This window comes from Leucopleurus acutus, assembly GCF_964270905.1.
Source record: "Leucopleurus acutus genome assembly, chromosome: 10".
NCBI classification, from domain to species: domain Eukaryota; kingdom Metazoa; phylum Chordata; class Mammalia; order Artiodactyla; family Delphinidae; genus Leucopleurus; species Leucopleurus acutus.
Genome location: NC_139153.1, coordinates 101,819,719 through 101,842,789, shown reverse-complemented (window position 1 = coordinate 101,842,789; position 23,071 = coordinate 101,819,719). Strand labels below are relative to the sequence as shown.

The window sequence follows — 23,071 nt, the reverse complement described above, 5'->3', positions numbered from 1 at the left end:
GGGAAGCCCAAGTTGCTGTGCTGGTGACTGAAACAACATTTATTCTGGACAGAACGATCACAGATTCTAGAGCAGGGGCCCTGACATGTTGTCAGAAGGAACGCTTTTCATTTCCTTCCATCAAATCATGAACATCTGCACAGGGCCGTCCTGGCCAACGGACTCAAACAAGTTGATAGAAGGTAACTCTTCTGCAATTTGATGTCGACCCGCTGGTACAGTATGTTTAAGTTTCTGTAGGATGCCGATTTCCAAAATCAGTCATGTACTCTGCCTTATTCAATTTCTCCCAACATTAGAGTGATGTTCCAAAATTATGAACATCTAGAATGAACTCACCTGTGTCTCTAAATTGACTATAATTGCTGTCCTGCCATGGTTGAGGTGCTTGTGAGCTGTTTTTAGTCATAACGTTTGTGATAGCAAATACATTTTTTTCTTCCAAATTTCTGGACACCAGCTGGGTGTCCTACAATTAAATTAAATGCTGTACTGACTACCTGGCGTTAGCTCAAACCCTGTAGGTGAAGGGCTAAGTCCCACCAGACTTCCCCTCCTTCAGATGCTTGTCACGGTCTGGGTCTCCACCTGTACCTTTCACCAACCAGCTGTAAATCTTTGGTTTCCATAACCCCCCCCTTCTCAGGTTCAACTATTTGCTAGGTTGGCTCACAGAACTCAGAAAGTGCTTTACTCAGTATTACGGGTTTATGATGAAAGATATAACTCAGGAACAGCCAAATGGAAGAGCTGCGTAGGAGAGTGTGTGGAAAGGGGGCAGGGTGGGAGAGTGGGACCTCTCCACCCTCCCAACACTGCGATGTGCTCACCACCCGAATGGTCTCCGAACCCCATAATTTAGAGATTATTATGGAGGTTTTATCATGCAGGCATGATTACAGCAAGTACAGGGATATTGTGGGTTAGAAAACAAATCAGAAACGTGGCATCAAAGAAATTTCATGTTCATTAACAGACCTCTTTGGATTATGCCTCCAGGCTCCCCCAGAGATATCTTCATTCATTAACTCTGATGGGGTCGTTAGATTTCAATAGTAAGAACATGTGAGCATGTGAACATATATACGTTGTAACTTCTGAAAGACTGTACAGATGTTAGCATTATTAGGTCAATGCTGTTCGCTGATAATCTTATTAAAGACTGTCGAATATTTTTGGGACCATCATTTCGTATGAACTCTGAAGTTTTCAGGTATCTACCTCAGTCAACCATCTTTGGATAAAAGATTTAATTTTCTCTCTTGTATTGTTTACTTGAATTAATCGTGGTGGTCTGCATTTTAATGTCTTCTCTTTCAGAGTGTCTTTATTAGACGGATGCGTTGTAGTCTTAAAGTGCTTTGTACGTAGATACTCAGAATGAGAGGTTAACTGGAGCCCATGTTTCACATCTTCTGGGAGCATTTAAATGGCTCTGCTTTCACCGTGTCCAGCCTGCCCTGCTGAACCTCTTTTACTCCTTAGGATTCACTGAGCACAGAAAAGGGCTCAAAAAATAGTGCTGTCCTGGTGGCTGGGATTTCCTCTTATCTGACCCTGAAGGTTAACTTGACGGACGTTCATCTCTATGTTACTTGGGCATCTTAGGACCAGGAGTGGAAGGTCAGATACAAGGACGTATGTAAGGGAGAGCTGCCCCACTCCCACGTTGGTTGTTACTGGATCACAGTAGGGTTGGGTCTAAAGGAAGTGTGAGATCAATATGGACAGAAATGGACCACAAAACAAGGTGTGGGGAATGTTCCCTGTGGTCCAGGCGAATATCAGAACATTGGCTGCTTCTCAGGGCGGGTTCTACCCCTGTTCCTGGTCTTAAAGGGGGTGTTACTCTGAACCCATTGTCCACTGTTACCAGTGTAATTTGTGGTCTCAGAACTTGTGTGAGGATGTATGTGTGGTTCAGTGAAAGTCATGTACAATTTCTTCAGACCTTATGTGCCAGCTATTCGGCAAATGACTTTAAATACATTATTTCATTTAGTTTTCACAGAAACTGTGAAATGGGTATTCTTCACCCCTATTTTTCAGACAAGAAACTAAAGTCCCGAGAGGTAACATGATTTGTCAGGCTCCAGGTTAGGTTTGCAAAGTACTGGAGCCAGGAATCAAACCCAGGACTGCGTCACTCTGGTGACCGACGGACCCTGGGCACCTACTGTGTGGAGAGCCCTGGGCAGACACCAGAAATGCACAGGAAACTAAGCTGCCTCCACGTCAAGAAAGGTGACACATTGTCCTCATCGGAATGCTAAGGAGGTGCCAAAGTGACTTAATTAAAAGCACTGCATAAATGCATGACATTATACCAGGTTGGCAGTGGTTTCCTGCCAATATATGAAGTGCTAAGAATCAATGGGAAGAAATATATGGTTATAAAACAGAAATGAGCAGAGCATAGAAAGGCTAATTGAAAGTGTGGAATGTTAGAAAACCTGCAGATGTATTTATGTGACGTTTGGAAGATGCTGCTCTAGCAGTTTCTGGCTGGCTTTGATGATTGATGATGTACCTAAAGCAGCTGAGCTACTCAGATTAACCAACGGTGCTTCCTCCAAAAGCATGCTCCCTCAGAGAACCTTACTTCCGTGTACCTGAAGGGCACGCAGCTGTTACACTGGGTATAAGATGCTTTAGGGTCAGAGAGGAAACGCAAGCAAAGGCAGTCTTACGTGGTTTCAACACCATTTATCAGTGTTCTGCCTGTGAGAGCGTGCCTGAGCTCATGGTGATAAAGTGTGAAGGGCAAGGGTGTGTCAATGTTCACAGGGGAAGATGGTTCCAACTAGGACAAGGGATTAAAACCACAGTGGTTCAGTAATAAGGAATATAGGAGAGCAGATATTAGATTTGCTTTTATTCAGCAAAGTGAATAATTCTGAGTTGACTCAGTTCTCAGGTTTATAGGTTAAATCAAGAATGCTGTACTAACATTGAGTTTCTGATATGATTTTTAAAATTTAATCCAAAATACCTGGGATTTTTTTGTTGTTGTTGTTTTGGATTTTTTTTGGTATTAGTAACTTGTAAAATGTACCATTCTGCTGTTTTAATTGTCTAGGCATTTTCTTTCACCAAGTACTTTTTTGTTCTGTTTTGATGGAATTCTGTCAGTGAAATTAAAGAAAACTAAACCGTGTGCTCGGGAAGAGTCAATATTTAAGTGATGCTATGTATTTTGATTTTACTTGAAACAGGTGGGAAGGGAGAAGAAAGAAATTTGTGCATAGAACTCACCCATTGTGTGCCAGGCACCCTCTTAGATGCCATGTGTATATATATTGATATATTTATATGTCTATATAATGTTATCTCACTTTGCATAGCGTTTATAACCATTTTGCAGATGACAACATTGTGGTTTCAAGAGATTAAATGACTTGCTAGTTAAGACAGGTTTAGAATTTGAACCCAGGACTTTTTCTTTCAAAGCTCTTGTTTTTGTTGGTGTTTGCTGCTGTCTCCGTTTTGAAAAGACTGAATTGCAGTTATCGGAAGATTACAGAACACAGAGTGGTGAAGTCGTAGTGTTGCTTTCGATCCACTTGTTTTGAGCAACACGATCATATTAAGTAGATGTTTTCAAGAGGGTCCTAGAGTGAGTGTAGAAAATGTGTGAGGAGAGTTCTGCCTTGCTAGGTTCTGAGCCTTTTTTCAAGGATATGATCACCTAGAGTGGAGGAAGCTGCCTTTGTGAATTGCTGGCCTCTGCTTACAGTTGAGTTTTAGACATTTTTATCGGCAGCTGTCACTTGTGAAGCCATGCTGTTTGGCGGCTGTTTCGCTTCACTTGTCTGACTGGCCCCGTGGCATTTTGACCATGCCCAGCGAGCTGTCAGACCAGCAGCGCACCACCTAAGTGTCTGTTGTGACTTTGAACTCTGCCTTCGCTCATCTGGTCTGTGCACCATCTGCTGCGTCTTCCTGATCCTTTCTGGCTCTCTGGACTTTACGCATCCATCACTGACTATCCGCCCGGGCCCTCACCTCTCCCGTAGACGCGTCCCCCATCGTTCTCCGCGTTGACTGCTCCTCCTCTCGCACGTCTGTGGGTTCTCTGGCTGTCCTCTAGTTGATCATACGCTCCTTTATAATGTATTTCTCTGTGTCACTGTGAATACTGCGGAGCTCTACCTTCATATATTTTAAACTCTTTGATGTCATGGATGGCGATTTGAGCAACAGTATTTTAGGACTTAAAAAAAACTCCTTACAAAGTATTTCATGTGACTTCATTTTAGTAACCTCTTTGGCAATACAGGCGTAAAATGGTTTGATCATGCACGGTGTCACAAAGAGTGCAGGGAGCCTGACACTTATACATCGTTGGTGGGACTCCTAACCAGTGCACTCCCGTTGGGGACATCCATTTGGCCCTATCTGTTCAAGTTTAAGATGCATAAACCATTTGACCGTGCAATTCAGCTTTTAGGAGTTGATCCTAAAAATGCTTTTATGTATATGCAAACATGTGAACAAGGGTGTTGTTTATAGATTTATTCATTTTAGCAAGAAATTGGAAAAATTTAAATGTTCAGTAGGGAAGTGGCTAAATACATTGTGGGGCTTTCATATGATGGAATACCCTGCACCTTGTAAAAGAATGAAGTAGATCTACGTGCGCTACTGGACTTCTGTGGAGTATCTTCTGTATAAATTAACTGACAAGAATAAGGTGCAGAACAGATGCTAACATTTGCATAAAAATTAAGTCTGTGGGGTTGGGGGTATATGTGTGTGTATAGATGCATACAGTTGTATAGCATGGAAACTTGCTTATAGGGCGGTCCAGGAGGCAGTAGAAGTTTGTTCTTCACTGCTTACCCTTTCATAACATTTGAATGTTATTATTATGTATGATTTTTCTATGAAAAACATTAGATTAATTTTTTATTTATTTTTTATTTATAAATTTATTTATTTATTTTTCGGTGCGTTGGGTCTTCGTTTCTGTGCGAGGGCTTTCTCCAGTTACGGCGAGCGGGGGCCACTCTTCATCGCGGTGCACAGGCCCCTCACTGTTGCGGCCTCTCTTGTTGCGGAGCACAGGCTGCAGACGCGCAGGCTCAGTAGTTGTGGCTCACGGGCCTGGTTGCTCCGCTGCATGTGGGATCTTCCCAGACCAGGGCTCGAACCTGTGTCCCCTGCATTGACAGGCAGATTCTCAACCACTGCGCCACCAGGGAAGCCCTTAGATTAATTTTTTAAAAGTCTGGTAGTACAGCTTAAAATTCCCAAGTCTATTGACTTAACAGTAGATGAGATAATGTGTATATAGAGCTTAGCATAGTTCCAGATATAATAATGGGTTTTCAGTAAATTAGCATGAGTGGTGGCCATGGCAGAGATGGCGGTGGAGTAGTATGAGGATGTCAGAACTTTATGCCGAAGAACCCCTTGTGACAGAGAACAGCTAATGTTTCATCTCCCCCATCTTTGCCTCACCTGGGCATTTGAGTTGTCTTAAAGAGGTGGTCTAAAGTATGAAATAGTGTATAGTTCTGGTGCTTCGGTTTAAAAGATAAAGTTAAAAAATGTTTTTCTTTGTTCTTTTCTGTATTTCCGTGTTTGTTTTTTAACATAAAATAATTGTGTATCTCTTAATATCAGAGAAAAAAATTAAAAACTAATGTATCTCCTCAGGGTAAAAGCAATTATTCAGTCAAACTTTGCAGTCTTGACAGATGAGCCGTGTCATCTTGTGGTGTGGAACCTTGTCCACTGCCATCTAGCTCCGGCTGTGTATAAACCCTGTTTCCAGAAGAGGCTTTCTCTCTATAAATTAAGGTTAGGATCTGATGTTGCCTTTTGATGATTTCCACCACGATTTAGTGATTTCCGTGAAGTCGTTGGAACGGAAGTCTGCTTCTGAGTCACGTGCCATCTGTTGCCTCTTGACCTGTGGGAACATCAGTCTTCAGCACGTGTGACTGTCAGGTGTGGTTGTCAGGAATTCCTGCTTCCAATTCAGCGTCCTCATCTCCGGTCTTTATTGCTGTCAGTGACTCACACGTTTGCAAATTCCTTGTCCATTTCACTTCTGCCCCATCTGATCCTTTGTGAGGACCAAGGCCAGAGAGAGGAACAGGTGCTCTCCTGGAAACTGTGGCCAAGGGAAGTGGGAATAACAAGGAGGGAGAGATCCACGGGTGACCTGGGAGACCACGTGCAGTGCTTTGTGTCCATGTTCCTTCTTCAGAGTGTTGCAGCTTTCTGGTTTGATGGGCTGTATTCATAAGACTATTAATAGATGTGTTTTTAAGCTTTGTGTCCCACAGTTAGGTATTGATGTTATTTTTTTTGACCAGTATTAAAAATATAGAATTGATTTAATTAAATGCACATATGTCATTCAGATAGAAATGATTTCAAACCCTGCTTCTTTTTTTTTTTTTTCTGTTCCAATTAAACCTTTGTTTACAAAAACAGGCAATGGGGTTTGGGAACTGGATAGAGGTTTCACAACCCTGCAAATGCATTGTATACCACTGAATTATTCACTTTAAAATGGTTCGTTTTGTGACATATGAATTTCACCTCAATAAATTATTATCATTATTTTAAAAAAATTATTTATTTATTTTTGGCTGCGTTGGGTCTTCGTTGCTGTGCGCGGGCTCTCTCTAGTTGCTGCGAGCGGGGTCCTCTCTTCTTTGCGGTGCGTGGGCTTATTGCAGTGGCTTCTCTTGTTGCTGAGCATGGGCTCTAGGTGTGTGGGCTTCAGTAGTTGTGGCTCGCGGGCTCTAGAGCACAGGCTCAGTAGTTGTGGCGCACGGGCTTAGTTGCTCCGCGGCATGTGGGAATCTTCCTGGACCAGGGCTCGAACCCATGTCCCCTGCATTGGCAGGTGGATTCTTAACCGCTGCGCCACCAAGGAAGCCCCAATAAATTATTTTTAAAAAGCAAATAGGCAATTGATGGGATTTGGCTCACAAGTAGTAGTTTTCTGACACGTGACCAAGATCAACCTTTAATTCTTTGCTTAAACTCATTCCAGGCAACCCTAATTTGCAGTTATGTAACATCTACCTGCATACTTATGACAGGTCACTCACTGCCCCACAAGGTACTTTTTTTTCCACTTATGGACAGACCCTGATCCTATCTGGAGGGTTTTTTCATATACAAAATATCCCTCCCTATGCCTTCTATCCACAGAGGGTTTACTTATGTTATGATTGTCTCCTTCACTAAAGGAACTCCATGCCGGGTTGATTTAAAGGATGAGTTCACTCGGATTGGGAAATACTGGAGGGGAACATGCTTATGTGCTAAAGCACCAGGCAAAGAGAAACTGAATCCCTTAGTTAAAGATACTCGACAGCATGGAGTGACTCTCTCATACACACACACGTCCATCATCAGAAGATTTTTATTAGATGGAAGATACCTAGGTCTGGCTCAAAGGAAAGAGGTGACAATTGGCAAGCACTCCTCCACAGAGCAGAGGAGGCACTCCTGGCTGTGGAGATGGGTACTTACGATATTGAGGGTCAGGGTCTCCTGCTTGACTTTGGCCACCTAGGAAGCTCTTCCCCTTGGCACTCATTATCACCAGTGCTGGCATGAAAGGGTCTGCAGTGCGTTAGTTCAACTTGGCTAACAGTTCTTCCTGTTCTGGCTGGGCTTTGAACCTTCCCTTGAAGTCTTCTTCAGTGTGCTCCCTCACTGACAGTTTGACTCCTTCAGGATGATTGCTTTGGATTATTTCCAAGAAAATCTCTGCAAATGTAGCGCTCAAACCACTGATCTGAACTACTCACGCCTGGGTGGTAAGAACTGAGTTCAGGAGCATTTTGCCGCCTTGGTTCTGCAACTGCAACACCTCCATGGTTTTGGTGGGCCTCGCATAACTTTCCTCGACTTTAATGGAGAGATGGTTGCAGAGGTTGTGAACATATTGGGCATAACTCTGCCAGGGCCATATCATATGCAGTCAGGTGAATGTTTCAAACCCCATATTCATCATCTGTCCCCGAATTAATGGGTCTCACTTCCACTTTCCCCTCTTCTTCTTGGGCTCTGTGCTTTAACTAGGTGCTTGCATCTTCCAATGCCACGCGTGGGCTGTGACCTGTAGTGCCGACTGGTGCTCAGCAGAATGCCACCTGCAGAACAGATGGGATTCTCTCTTGAAGTTCTGAACCTCAAGAGGGAAAAGACTTACTTAAAAATGGTGTCATTCCTCAGACACAGCGCCTTTCCCAGAGCTCCATTCACCCTTCGCTGCTGCGCGGCCTGTAATTGTGCCAGCGGAAGATCGGCCCAAGCAGCCGCGACCCCTGGGCGTCCGGAAACCAATCCTGCTTCTTCTGAACAGATGTTCTTAGGTGAAAGTCAACATGTTCCTGAGCAATTAGAAATTATGATGTAAATCATTTTTCTTTAATATTTTAGCAATGCTTTTAGGTGACATACAATTACATTGGGTGATTCGATGTGTAGAACTGTCATGAATTAGTTTTTCACTATTACTACCAGAGATTTAAGTTTATGGGGAAATTGGGTGACCAGTCATCAAAGCAAATATAATATTTAACAAAGTTGAAGGTAAAAAAATTTAACACTTGGGATGTAAACACAGACTAATTTTTAGTTAGTCTCGTTGTCGAATAGTAAGTGGTGGTACTTTTATATACAGTGAGTGTAGTCACCAGAGGTTGCCTAGGCATTTAGCTCCATTCTTTTCATACCTTTGGGACAGGTGTTTTGCCTTTTGCAGAGAAGAGAGAGACAGGAGATTTTATTGTTTGGACTGTGCTGAACTCAGAGGTGCTGTCCCCGCTTGCTGAGTGTCCTTCTAGAGCAGATCTAGAGAAGCAGTGGGCCTGCTGCTTCAGCACAGAGCTCTTGTGAGACTTAATATGAAAAAATTACAGACGTGTAAATGTAGTTGAACCATTAATTTTCAACTTTTTTTTCCCTATCATGTTTCTTTTTATTGTCAGCTAAAAATTGTCACTCACCATCTGCTTCTATAAGAATGAAGTCACTGGCCACTACAGTCGCTGACCTTCATCGCCCCCTGAAAGGAGTTCAGGGTGGAGATCAGGAATGAGGCCCTCTGTGCTCTGGGCAAACTGGCAGAACAGGTATTCAGAGAGTTAGATCTTTCCTGGAGAAGAGTTTATGAGCCCAATTCTTGTATCTCTTCGTATCTAGAAAAGCACTAACATCGCTAACGGAGACGTGTGCTCCTCGTGACCAGCAGCAACCTTCTGCCGAACTGCGTGCTCAACTGCACGCACCCCCTTCACCAAAATCACACATATCCTGACTTCCCCCCTACCTCTTCGGAGCAGTTCCTCAGAGCTCTCGGAGAGGCTGCCTCCTGGGCTATAGTCCTCATTTTGCCCCAAATGAAACTTAACTCACAGCTCTCACGTTGTGCATTTTTTTTTCAGTCGACTTTATTTGTCAGATACTATTTCCTTTGGGATTAAAACAACACAAAAGGTAAGGTTGTTTTGGTAAGAAAGCTCACAGTGGAGGAGAAATATCTTAGTTCTAAATATATCATTCTCAAGATATACTGATAAAATAAGATGCGCTTTTTCTCTGAAAGGACAAAGACGTGGCAGTTGATGGTTTTTAAAAGTCTCAGAGACTTTATTTCATGCCCGTGTAACTGGAAGCTGGGAGTCTTTTCAAAGTGTTTCTCAAACCAAAGATATTTCTTCCTGTGTATGACATCTCATAAATCTATGGGCAAATAAACTGTTTCCAAAGCCCAGATTTGTTTTTGAAATAAAATATATGCTTGTGTTTCCCAGATCTGTATTTAAAATGATGCGAAGAGCTATTTATATGGTGTCAGATGCGGAAAAACCATCAGCATTTCAAAGAGCTGATATTCTGTACCAGAGCTCAAGTAAACAGGGGCGGACTCTGTCACTCAGTGCAGAAATGTTTCCCAATTGTTTTTTAACCTTTCAAAGTTTTTGATATTTGTAAATATCAAAAGTCTTACATTTTCGTGGGGTCAAATATATTTATCTTTCATTTATTTTATTTACTTGTTTAACAGTCATTCCTAACCACAGATCATTTGAAAAATTACCAATATTTCTTCCGTTTTTTTAAAAACAATTCTTTAAAAAAATTCTTTTTTTTTTGAAAATTCTTCTTAAACATAATAGAACTCTCTACAGTCTATTGTGGCACATGGGATGAAGTGAAGATCAGATCATTTTTATCCCAACTACTTAGTCAATTTGTTAACACTATTTCTTTTATATGCTATTTCTATTGATACATTGGTTAATGAGAATATATATTAAGTTTTCAAATATCTCAGAATCTATTTGCTCTGTCAGTTTTTGTGCCAGTTTTCATTATTGTTGTTTTCTTCTTCTTTTTCAAAAATTCCTAGCTTCTGTCACTTGTTTAATTTTTCAAATGAACTTGGGGATTATTTTTAAAGTCTTTCTCCTAACCATCCCCCTCCCCCTGTAGAAATTTCTATTGGGAATTACATTAAAATAGTTTGAGTGGAGCTGGCATTATACATTCAGTCTTTCATACATACAAGGCAGATCTCTGTTTATTCTGCTCTTCTTTCCTGGTTCTTCGTAAATTTTGATAATTTGCTTCAAACAGGTCCTTCTCTATATTTGTTATTATAGAAGATGTTTTTCTCCAGATAGATTTATTTCCTGTTGGTCATTGTTGGGATTGAAAAATGCTATTGATTTCTAAAATTTTAAAATTCACTCCCTTCACCAAACTATTATCTGTTCTGATAGTTATCAGTCAACTCATTTGAGCTTTCTAGATACACAGCTGTGTTGTAGCCAATAATACTATGGTTTCTTCCTTCTAGCAGTCATGCTCCATTGCTTTGTGTCTTATGTTCTTTTATGGGCTAAAATCCTAAAATTAAAAAAAAATGATCGCTTGTAAAGTACCTGTTCTCTGTTAGAAATGATTTTGTAAGTTACCTAGGGACTGCAGGTATTTATTTATTGTGTAGAAAGGTTTTTGGAAATCAACACATTTCCTTGTTTTAAATCAGTGGTATCTGTTCCTATTTTTGGTAGAATAAGTACAACTTTAGGGAAAACTTGTTAAAATAGAAGCCATGGAAACTTATTTAAAGCAGATTTTTAAATAGATTACTGTATATTCTTTTTATTTTTCTAGGTGAAAGCTTGGTGATACTGGGAAACCGAAATTCAGAGTTAAAAAATAATGATTTCAGTGGTTCTAAACTAAAATCCAGCTTTTATGGATAACTGTTTTAATAGACATATTGGTAATTTTGTAGCTTAAATTTTGCTTCTGTCAGTAATAGTACTGCCTATAATCAGTAGACTAGATTGTTGATACTGTTGGAAGTAAGGAGTGATCAGTGCTAGTTTTGTAAGGGGTAGAGCACAAACTAGTGATGTAGAGTTTGATGCTGTCTTATCTTTTCTTTTTTTTTTTCAAGGAACTGGCTACCCTGTCTTGATAAATGCTTCTGTAGTAAGCTGTTTGTACACCTAGTGAACAGACCCATGGTTTCCTTCTCTGTATTTGAGTAACTGGAATGTTCTTTTGTTTTTTCTTTTAAATTTTTGGCTGCATGGGGTTTTCATTGCTGTGTGCGGGCTTCCTCTGGTTGCGGTGAGCGGGGGCTACTCTTTGTTGCCGTGCGTGGCTTCTCTTGTTGCGGAGCGCTGGCTCTAGGCGCACGGGCTTCAGTTGTGGCACGCAGGCTCAGTAGTTGTGGCGCATGGGCTTAGTTGCTCTGCGGCATGTGGGATCTTCCCGGACCAGGGCTCGAACCCGTGTCCCCTAAATTGGCAGGTGGATTCTTAACCACTGAGCCGCCAGGGAAGCCCTGGAATGTTCTTCTGATGCCAGTTTTCATGTCATATTTCTGTGATCTTCTTTAAGTTTTCTATCACTTCCCCTTATCGCCTGGACAACCTTTAGGTATTGTGGTCTTGGTATCTGGGATTCTTTACATTTTTCCCTCTTAGCTTTGCATGCTGAGTTAATCAGTGTATATCCTATAACTGTCCGGTTGACCGTGAGGCATCACTTTTATACACTTATTATGTCCATCTTTGTCTCACTTGCATTGTATCAGCACTTATATGTTTCCATCTCTGCTCATTTTTAGAAACAAATATTAGTAAATATGATGCAATATTTAAATAATTGCACAAATAAATGTTGCTTGGAAACATGGAACTGTTGCTTGCTGTGCGTTACTTGATGAAGTAGTGGGATATGTGTGTCCATCAACTGATGCATGGAAATCTCGGGGAGGCTCAGGAAGGGTGGTTTGAGCATATCCCTTTTCAATGTTGGACAGTGCTGGTTGCCTGAAAGTCATGCTGTAAAGTGCTGGAGTGCCCGTCAAGAATGTCGTGATCTCTGTTAAGCTGAATCCTTTCTGGGTCTCAGTTTTCTCTTCTGCAAGATGACCAAGCTGGTCTTTATGATCTTTAAGGTTCTTTCCAATGTGATACTGTGATTCTACTTGGGCCATTCAGGTCCTTTCACAGAAATTGAGTATTCTTATACAGATAAAATAAAAGAAAAAATTTAAAAAACCAAGTTTATTTTATTTATCCCTTTTTTTTTCCAGCCCAGTACAGATAAGAAACTGGTAGTTATTACTGTTTATGTTCTGCCTTTCTCTTAACTCAAATAGTTGAAGGTAGCTTGCAACAAGGATACAAATTTATGGTAGAATGTAAAAATAAAGAGGACCAAGCAGGGAAATAGAAATTAAAGTGGAAAAGAACCATCTAGAAAGATGGCAGGCCTGTTGACCATGAGGGCCTGCAGGTGCTGAGGGTGTCGGCAGGTAGAGAGAGGCAGGTCGGTCCCAGGGAGCGGGCGAGCTTGTGTGCAGGGTGCTGGTCGTGGACCATGTCTGGAGCCAGTGTCACGGAAGCCACTGTGTTTCAGTTTATCTGTGTCTGCGGTCATGATTCAGAAAGGCCGCCGCCTCTGCTCCCCGTGGAGAGCCTGGCTGCAGCTGCAGGCACAGACCTCGCTCCCTGTGGGCAGTGCTGGCTCCCCATCCCCTTGTTGCCCCGGGGAGGGCACCGGAGATCCAGGCAGTAAAGGGCGAAGGAGACGTCGCCAGCCCGGAGGGGCAACGGCAGGGATTTGTGACATCATGGGGCCTTGGAAGGAGAGCCTCCGGGTGGGTGACAAACCTCCTCCGCGTCTCCCCGCGGCCTCCATCTGTGTCGAGGGACGTGTTGCGCCAAAGGGTGGACTCTGCTCAACCTGCCGGAAGCAGTGCAGTGAGGCCGGTCTTGGTCTGACGGTGGAAGTTCATCCATTCTCCAAGTCACTGGAAGCCTGTGGGCTCTGGAGTTAGACCTGGGCTTCTGACTCTCGCCAGGACTCCTTCTTCCTGTGTAGAGCCACATCTTCCTTTTCTACAAAATATCCTTCTAGAATTGTGCTGATGACTAGTCGAGGTGTTACCTGTGCAGGGCCCTGTTAGTGACTCACGCAGTGATAGTCATCATAATGTCCTTGTGATTATTCCTTTTATTATTCATCTGTTCTCCCACCAGACCTTTTGCAAGAGGTGTCAGTAAAACAATAAGCAGCCTTCAGAGATGTTTTTCTTTGATCTGCTGTTAAGGTGAAAACCCTTTAAGGCAAGCTGCTGTTTTGATGTTTGAAGGATATCAGAAAGACCCAGGACTGTGGAGACTGGAAGACTGCTAGTTTCCAGGAGTGTTTGTCAGGGGCTCCTTCCCTCCAGGCAGGGAGGCCTGTTGGCCCCTGTACTCCGGAAGGTCCACGCCCGGGCTCCTTTCAGTAGCAGTGTGCCCGCAGCTTCTCAGACACGCACGTGTAGACGAGATTCACGTGTTCCTCATTCAGAGCAGGTGACAGAGATTCAGAGAGGAGAGGAATTTCAGCTTAGTGTTTGAATGTTGTGTTTGAGAGGAACAGACAATTAAATGCTGTAAAGTGGCACAGGAAAGTGGCCTGAACTTTAAGAATGTTCCTTTTCCTCCGCTCTCCCACTTCACCCTGAGATTTTCACATTTATATTAATTATCTCCACGGCTCATGAGGTCATACAGTAGAATCTGAATTTGAAATAAACGTCAAAATCAGACCGATCATCTTCACAGGCGGCTATGAAGAAAATATGCTTCTGTGGCTGAAGCATTTTGTCATATGAAGCTCAGACCTTATTTTTCAAATACCTTGTCACCAAAATAACTAGGACATCACATTAAAGACTCTGGAGGGTGTTGGGATTGTGGCAGGACGTGGCCATGTGGAAGGGTGCGCTGTGGACTGGCCGCCCCTGGGCTGGTCCGCCTCCTGCTGGCTCTGGGGATGGCCTGTCACCTGTTCACTTCTATGAGTGTGCAGAGGAGGCACCACCGTGCGTATTTTACTCAGCCATTCCTGAAACGGTAATGGTTCTTTGTTACTCACCCAGGCTCACGGTGCTTGTGCAGATAAAATTCATTACCACCCCCAGCAATGATTTTCTGTTTGTGTGTGTGTGTGTTTCTTTACATCGTTGGAGTCCTTAGAACTATTTTGCATGAAATGCCAGTTTATAAGATACGTAGAAGTAAATGCTGTGGTACCATTAGGGCCTACACCCCGCTTTCCTGAATTTTCACCCCGAGCCTCTTGCATAGAGCCGCAGGATTTGAAAGCTAGACCCATACTCTTGTGTGCACCATTGTATTCTTGATCTAACCCCAGTTTTACTTTTTTCTCACTTTTTCATTTCATTTTGAAAAATTTCAAGCATACAGTACAACTGGAAAAATTTTTACAAGGAATTTCTGAATAGCCATCACCTGGGTTCTTACCATTAACCTGTTAATAACACTCACGTTGCCACATAATCATCTGTCCCTCTGTCCATCCAACAGCACATCTTTTTTGGTGTGATAGATTTCAAAGTAAGTTGCAGACTTTCCTTAGATGCATATAATTAGCACAATCCTCTTTTTAAGGTAAAATTTACATACAGTGAAATGCACAGGTCTTAAGTATACCATTCATTCATTGAGTTCTGACAGATGGATACACCTGTGTAATTCAAACTCCCTATCAAGATGCAAAACACTACGAATGCCCCAAAAAGCTTCCTCATGCTCCTTTCAAAGATTAATTTCCACCTCCACCCTCCAAAGGAAGGCACTGTTTTGAATTTTTTCTACTGTAGACTAGTTTTATCAGTTATACTACTTTACATAAAGGGAAGCATTCAGGATGTTCTCTTTTGTGACTGGTTTCTTTCACTCATCATCATGTTTCTGAGATGCACCCATGTTATTGTGTGTATTAGTAGGGGTGTGTGTGTGTGTGTATGTGTGTGTGTGTCTGTGTGCGTGTGTGTGTGTGTGTGTGTGTGTGTAATGGTGTTCCCTTGTAGGAACACACCACTGTTTGTTTATCCATCCTCCTGTTGATGAGCATCTGGGCTCTTTTTGTTTTGGGGCTGCTATGAGTAAAGTTACAATGAATGTTCTCATACAGATCTTTCTGTAGACATTTTCTCTTGGTTAAATACCTAGGGTTCAAATTATTGGATCCGTTGCCAGACATTTTTCTGAAGCGGTTGTATCATTTTACACTCTTTCAGACAAAAGTGTTTGTCTGACCAATGATGTCAAGCGCTTCTACATGTACTTATCAGCCATTTGCATAGCTTCCGTGATTGGGACTCCTTGTCTTTTTATTATTGAATTGCAGGGGTTCTTTATATGTCACAGCTGCCGTGTTCATGTTTTACGAATCTTTTCTCCCAGTCTTTGGCTTCCATTTAATTTTCTTAAAGATGTCTTTTGAAGAACAGAAAATTTTAATTTTCAAATACAATCTTGCCAGTGATTTCTTTCATGATTATTGCTATGTTTTAAGAAACCTGTGTCCACTCCCAAGTTACGAAGATATTCTAATATGTTTTCTTCTAAAAGCTGCACATTTTGGTCAGTAGTTTTTTGATGTATCTTGAATTAATTTATTTATATACTGTGAGGTGGGGACTCTGCCTTTTGGCCCCTCCTCAGCATAATCTGCTTCTGTTTCCCTGGCTGACTGATGTGCACATACACTGATGGCTGCACACTCGTACATTCTGTTCTTTCTTTACCCCGCTTCCACAAATATTTGCTGAGTGTTTATTATGTGCTAGGTGCTGGGCTTGTTTTTGGGTATATAGTGTTGAACAAAATATAAATAATCCATGTCACCATGGAGGTGGCAGTCTAGTAAGGATAAATAGACATTAAGCAAATGAACACAGATGCTTTTATATTCAAGTCTAGTGAAGTCCTATTTGTCTTCAAATAGAAAGCTCACCTTAAGTCAGTATTTGAAAACCAGACATTGTAAGCCACCATATCAGCTGGCTAAAGAAAATCATGTGATCATGTCAATTGATATGGAAAAATTATTGCACAGAATCCTGTACTCATTCAAGATAAAACTCTCAGCAAACTAGGGATAGAGGGGAACTTCTTCAATTTAATGAAGGGCATCTGTAAAAATCCTCCAGTTAACATCATACCTAATGCTAAGAGACGGGATGTTTTCTCCCTAAGATTGGGAACAAGGCCAAGATATCTGCTTTCAGCATTCTTGTTCAACGTTGTATTGGAAGTTCTAGCAACTTCAATAAGGCAAGAACAGGAAATCAAAGCCATATTGGAAAGGAAGAAAGAAAACTATCCCTGTTTGAAGATGATATGATTGTCTGTGCAGAAAATCCCAAAGAATGTATGAAAAACAAAACAAAACAACTCTCCTAAAACTAATAGGTGAGTTCTGCAAGGTCTCAGGATATAATATCAACAAATAAAAATCCATCACATTTCTATATGCTAGCAACAAATGTGTGGGAACCGAAAGTACAGACACAAAACTATTTACCGTCACTCTCAGGAAATAGGACTGTATTTAACAAACCATGTGTAGGAACTTTATGCTGAAGATTATAAAATACTGATGAAAGAAATCAGAGACCTAAACAAAGGGAGAGAGACGTGCTCACAGGCTGGAAGACTCAACATAGTGAGGTGTCAGTTCTCCCTAAATGGTTCAGTGCAATTACTGTGAAAATGCCAGCAAAGGTGTATTTTTTTCCCACTTAAAGTCATCCCGATAAAGTACTAAAAATTATCAGCCTTATTAAATATCAGTCCTTGAACACTGCCTTTTCAGAAATATACATACGAGTTTTTGTTTTAGAACAGTTTTAGATTTATAGAAAAATTGGGAAGGTAATCCAAAGAGTTTCCACACCTCTCACATTGTTTTTCCGGTTATTAACATCTTACATTAGTCTGGTGACTTTGTTAAAATTAATGAATCCGTACTGATACATTATTATTAACTGAAGTGCATACTTTCTTCAGACTTCCTTATTTTTACATGATGTCCTTCCTCAGCTCTGGAGTCCCATCCAGGATTCCACTTGACGTTTGGTCATTTCTGTCTTGAGCTGCACAGTGCATTAGGTTTTCCTGGATGGTGATGACTTGGACAGTTTCCTGGAGTACCTGGTGTCAGATATTTTGTAGAATGTCTCTCAGCTGGGATCTGCATGAGGTTTTTCTCATGATGAGACTAGTGTGATGTGTGTTTTGGGGAGGACACCCACAGAGGTAAGGCCACCCTCATGCATCATATCGTGGGCACACTATCAGCTTAGCTGATCACTGTGGCTGTTGGTTTGATCGCCTGGCCGAGGTAGCATGTGTCAGTTTTCTCCACTGTAAAGTGACCCTTCACCCTTTCCCTTGAGAACCATCAAGGGTTTTATACACAAGCATCTTCCAAGATTTATCTGGGGGCTTTCCTTATGGTACTGTGGTTAAGAGTCTGCCTGCCAATGCAGGGGACACGGGTTCGAGCCCTGGGCCAGGAAGATCCCACATGCAGCGGAGCAACTAAGCCCATGCGCCACAACTACTGAGTCTGCGCTCTAGGGCCTGTGAGCCACAACTACTGAGCCCGTGTGCCACAACTACTGAAGCCCATGTGCCTAGAGCCCGTGCTCTGCGGCACGAGAAGCCAGCACAATGAGAAGCCTGCGCACTGCAACGAAGAGTAGCCCCTGCTCTAGAGAAAGCCCGCGTGCAGCAACGAAGACCCAATGCAGCCAAAAATAATAAATACATAAATAAATTTATAAAAAATTAAATAAAACAAAGTTTGTATGGAAAGGCACAGGTCCTAGAATAGTTAAATAATTTTGAGAAAGAATAAAGTCAGTGGAGGGATTGTTACGAAAGCCTGCAAGAGCTACAGTAAACTAAGGCAGAATGGTATTGGTGGAGGGACAGACACAGAATAGAGAATCTAGGAAAAGCAATTTAATGGAGGAAGGATAGGCTTTTCAAAAAATGGTGTGGGAACAATTGGACGTCCATTGGCAAAACGGTGAACTTTGGCTTAACTCTCACACCTTATATAAAAATTAACTCAAGATGAATCATGAACTTAAATGTAAAACTATAAATCTTTTAGAAAAAAACATAGGAGAAAATTTTTAGGATGTAGGGCTTGGCAAATAGTTCTTAGACTTGACACCCAAAGCATGATTCATAAGAGAAAAGAATTGATAAGTTGGACCTTCAAATACAGACTTTTACTATGCTAAAGACCTGTTAAGAGGATGAAAAAGATAAGTTTTGAGACCGGGAAAAAATATTTGCAAACTACGTATTTGAAAAAGGAACAGCATCTAAAATATACAGAATTTTCGAAATTCAACAGTAAAACAAAGAAACAGAAAATAGTGCAATTAGAAAAGGGAAAATAGCATGAATGGACATTTCACCAAGAAGATCTGCACATGGTAAGTAAGCACATGAAAAGATGCTCACCATCATTACCCATTAGGGAAATGAATATTTAAACCACAAAGAGATATCACTACATACCTATCAAAACGGCTAAAATGAAAAATAGTGACAACCCCAAGTGCTGGTAAGGTTGTAGAGAAACTAGATCCCTCATACATTGTTGTGGGAAGTAAAAGATACAGCAACTCTGGGAACCAGTTTGGCAGTTCCTTATGAAACTAAATATTCAGCCACCATGTGACCTAGCTATGCATTCTTGGGCTGTTTACCCTGGAGAAATGAAAACATATGCTCACATAAGAATTTATACACCAATGTTCATAGTAGAATCCACCAGCCGTCCTTCCAAGGGAGTATGCATGGTCAAACAAACTGTTGCACGTCCACACCATGGTGTAAAGCAAAGACTCTCAGTTTTTTCCTTCCTTCTGATGTAGGGAAAAACCCAGTTCGTCCTTTCTGCGTGCTTGTTTATCCTGTGTGTCTACTTTACTTCACTTCTGACACTTCTGGTCCCCAAATGTGTGAAGGTTTTCCCCACACCAGTAAGTGGTTCTCAGACACCAGCTGGGTGTTCTACAATGTAACTCAATTCTGGCACTGAGTACCCGGAGATAATCCCAGATCCCACCAGTTAAGGGCTCAGTCCTATAACACTAGGACTGCCTCCTCCTTTTTAAGTTAATTTAACTGTAAAGTATTTTATTTCACAAGCCCTTTAGACTTGGGTCCTCAGGCTGTTTCCAAATGGGAATTCTCACTGTTTTTGTTTTGCCCTATTCAGTCATTTAGAGGCAGTACACTTTCACAATCTCTATAAAAAGTCAAGGACACCATGCCTAACAGACTAAATCTCTGGCAATAAAAATTTGAAAACAGCTTTTGTTTTTTTCCACTTGTAAGGTAGATCATCAACTGTCAGGATGTTCTTTGAAGGTAACTGATTTCTGGGGGGAAGCCTTAAAAAAAGTAAAGCTCGTCTTTCAGAAGATTAACATTGATCTTTAAAATCTAAAATAAAAATAATGCAAGTATGTAATGCCCACTCTGCTCAGGTACTTGCTTGCCACCGTGCTAGTGCTTTCTTGGTGTGAAGGAAGATGCAGGTGGGGCCATGAGCGGGCACTGGGTGACCTGTGGAGGTCAGGGGGCCTGGTCCCTGCGGAGAGGACGTCTCTGGGCCTCGTTTTCCCGTCTGCCAAATGCTGTGGTTGGGCTAACTCCTCTCGAAGCTCCCTCTGACTTTGGAGTTTTAAGGTTTTCTGAAATATTTAAATACTTCCCTAACTAGCCACAGAGGGCGCCATCCTTCCTACTGCTGGAGCCGCTGTGAGGGAGTGCAGCCCTTCCAGGCTCCCGAGCGCCTCCTCTTTGCGGCTTTGCTTTTCCTTTAAGTGAACTTCTGTAACAACGGTAACAGACACATATTCTAGTCTAAGTGATAGGATACTTTCCACACCTCAGTAAGTTAGCATCTGCATCGTATCCAGGGAGTAATTTCCTACCCATGTCACCCTTCTGGTGTGCAGTCCAGGTCTGGGAGTAAGAAAAGGCCGTTTCCATCCTTCTGCACTCAGACCAGGCACTTTATTGCTTAGGTCCGCACCCAGCCTTATTCACACTTGGTATTCAGTTCTAATGCGCTGAATTGTTTTGCTTCCGCGCAGCTTACAGCAGAGTGGAAGCCTCAGGTTCACAGAGGGTGGCAGAGCTTTCAGTACTGCTCTTACAGTGGTAGAGGATCTGCTGGCCAGTGGAAACCCAAGAAGGAGGCAAAAAACAAATTTAAAAACAACAGAAAACTGTATGATGGCCCAGAATAGCCATAGCCTTTCCAAAGGATGACCACTGTCATTGAGAAAAGTTTAAATTTTGTTTATCGCCTCTATTAAATGCTATAGTAACATTTCACGGTATTTCTGTACCGGTGGTTCTCCAGCCTTTCCTGGCATCAGAATCGCCCTGAAGCCTGCTGGCCCTGCCCCAAGTCCCTATTTCCTGGATCAGGGGTGGGGCCAGAGCCTTACTTCTAACAGCTTCTCTAGTGATGTTGGTGCAGCTGGTCCTGGGACCACACTTTGAATGCCACTGTCCTACATAAAATCATCTTCAGTGTTGTTTAAAATCATAAGTGTAAATTTCCTATAATTAACTTACATGTAAAACTCATTGCTTACTACGTAATTATTTCCAAAATATCTTCATTTTGTATCATCCTCCCCATAGCCCCCTCCTAAGGGAACCTAAGGTCATGGGATATTTTTGCTTTCAAATACATAATCCTCTGTGCCATTCCCCCCTATGAGAGTCTGCTCTCAGTTTCTTGAATGCAGAGAAACTCCAAATATTTGTGATTCTTCCATTTTTGAATTCATTTGTTTCTACTTTCATTCTTTCTTATTCTTAATTTTATTTGGTTATCGTTTTACTATTGGAACCCAAAGCTTAGTTTTACTTTTTTTTTAGATTACTAATGTACTTAATGCTCTTTTCCTGAGCATAGGTCATAAATTCCTCTCTGTCACACACACCCTACAAAATTCAAAAGGTTATATGACGCTGTATAGTTAAAAAAAGAGTTTCTCTCCTACCTCTGTCTCCCAGCCACCCACTTCCCCTCCTTGGCGGCATCGACTGTTAGTAATTTCTTGACATACATGCAGTCTTTATTATTTACCAATTTTGTATTTGTGAATTTGCCTAGTTGCTAGAATTTATTTATAACCTCAAAATCAGCACTCCTGGGGCTTTCATGGCCATTTGAGGACATGCGCAGAACATCACAAGTCAGAGTCTCCTACCCACGTGTTCCCAGCTGAGGTCAGACAAGGGGGTGGTCTGCGTTCTCATTTCAGCTCCTACGTAGATAAGTATCTTTTTTGCCATCTATTTAGTGCCGTGTTTTTTGTGTTTTTGTGCTTTTTGGGGGTGATTTTGCTGTTTAAATGGCCCCCAGGCCTAGTGCTGAAGTGCTGTGTAGTGTCCCTGAGAGCAGGAAGGCTGTGACATGCCTTGTGGGGAAAATGCGTGTGTGAGATGAACTTCGTTCAGGCGTGAGCTACGGTGCAGTTGGCTGTGAGGTCAGTGTTAGTGAATCAACCGTATATATTACATGAGATGTCTTTAAACGGAAAGACACATAGCCAAGGTTATGTACTGATTAGTTGGCAAAAATGTGAGCAGGGCCTCTCAGGACACCAAGTCTCTCTCCCTGAGGAGCAGTGGTTCAGTGTCCATTGATTCGGTGTTCTCAGGGATGTTCTAGATCAGAACTACCTTGAAAAATGAGAATTGACTGTGTATTATTTTCACTGTTTTCATGACCCAGGTATTTTGCAATTTGAATTCAGTGCTTTCATGTACTAGCTAATCCTTAAAACTTACAAAACTTACAGAAAAATGCAGAACTGTGTGTTTTACAGGGGATTTTAGCGGAGAGCACAGTATAGTCAGGACCGATGGTGGCCGATTAGGGCGGGTGGAACCTGGCATGTAGGCCTGAATTTCACTCTTCTGCCATCTCGCCATGATGTTCAGAGTATGACTTAGCAGGCGCACGACAGCCTTCTCTGCATTAAGAATTAAGGAGTGTTGTTTGATTTCCACCCTTGTAAATGACTTGCTGAGTGAACCTCAGTGCTGTGCTTTAACTTTTATCATTAGGTCTGCTGTGGGGAGAGGATCAGGCAGTTGAAATATCACTGTGAGTTATGGAGTAGTGTCTTCTCTTAGTGAAACAGTGATATGGAAATATACAACATGGATATTCCTAGTGGCGTTTACTTGTTTGACTTGGGAAAGCATTCTTTTTAAGGACAGAAGCACTGTCCCCGTCCTCCAGTAGCTTACGATCTAACAGCTGGAGCAGCATCCTGATTGGTGGGTGCAGTGAGTGTTTTATGTGCTTTTGGGGAAGAAAGAAGAGATGGGTCAGTTCCGCCTGAGCAGAGTGTGAAGGGTAAGACCTGGTTTCATAGAGATAAAACATCTCTGGAATTACGGATCACGTCAATGGGAAGATGTGTTTCGGTTTGAAAAGAAATCTCGCAAGGAGCTTCTCAGGACCGTATCTGTTGAAAAAAGCAAGTTGGCTGGTGTTTATCAGGAAAGGACAAGCAGTGGAAATGGCGGGGGCGGCCTGGGACCGGGTGAGAGGCAGACGGCCTGGGCTTGGACGCTGATGCAGTCTTCAGTTGGCAGGCACAGCACTGGGCACATGAGTTTATGTCTGTCATAGTGCTGTC

The 23,071-nt window shown here is 42.1% G+C and overlaps 1 protein-coding gene and 1 pseudogene across 3 annotated transcripts in view; one reads left to right on the top strand and one right to left on the bottom strand.

The window, feature by feature from the left end:
• FARS2 (phenylalanyl-tRNA synthetase 2, mitochondrial) overlaps positions 1–23,071 on the top strand; it is a 384,165-nt gene that overhangs the window by 38,925 nt on the left and 322,169 nt on the right. The window lies entirely within an intron of this gene.
• LOC309967683 (large ribosomal subunit protein mL48-like) lies at positions 7,604–9,037 on the bottom strand (annotated as a pseudogene). The gene is made up of 2 exons: positions 9,022–9,037; positions 7,604–8,180 (listed from the first exon to the last, which is right to left on the bottom strand). The product of its transcript is annotated as a large ribosomal subunit protein mL48-like (transcript).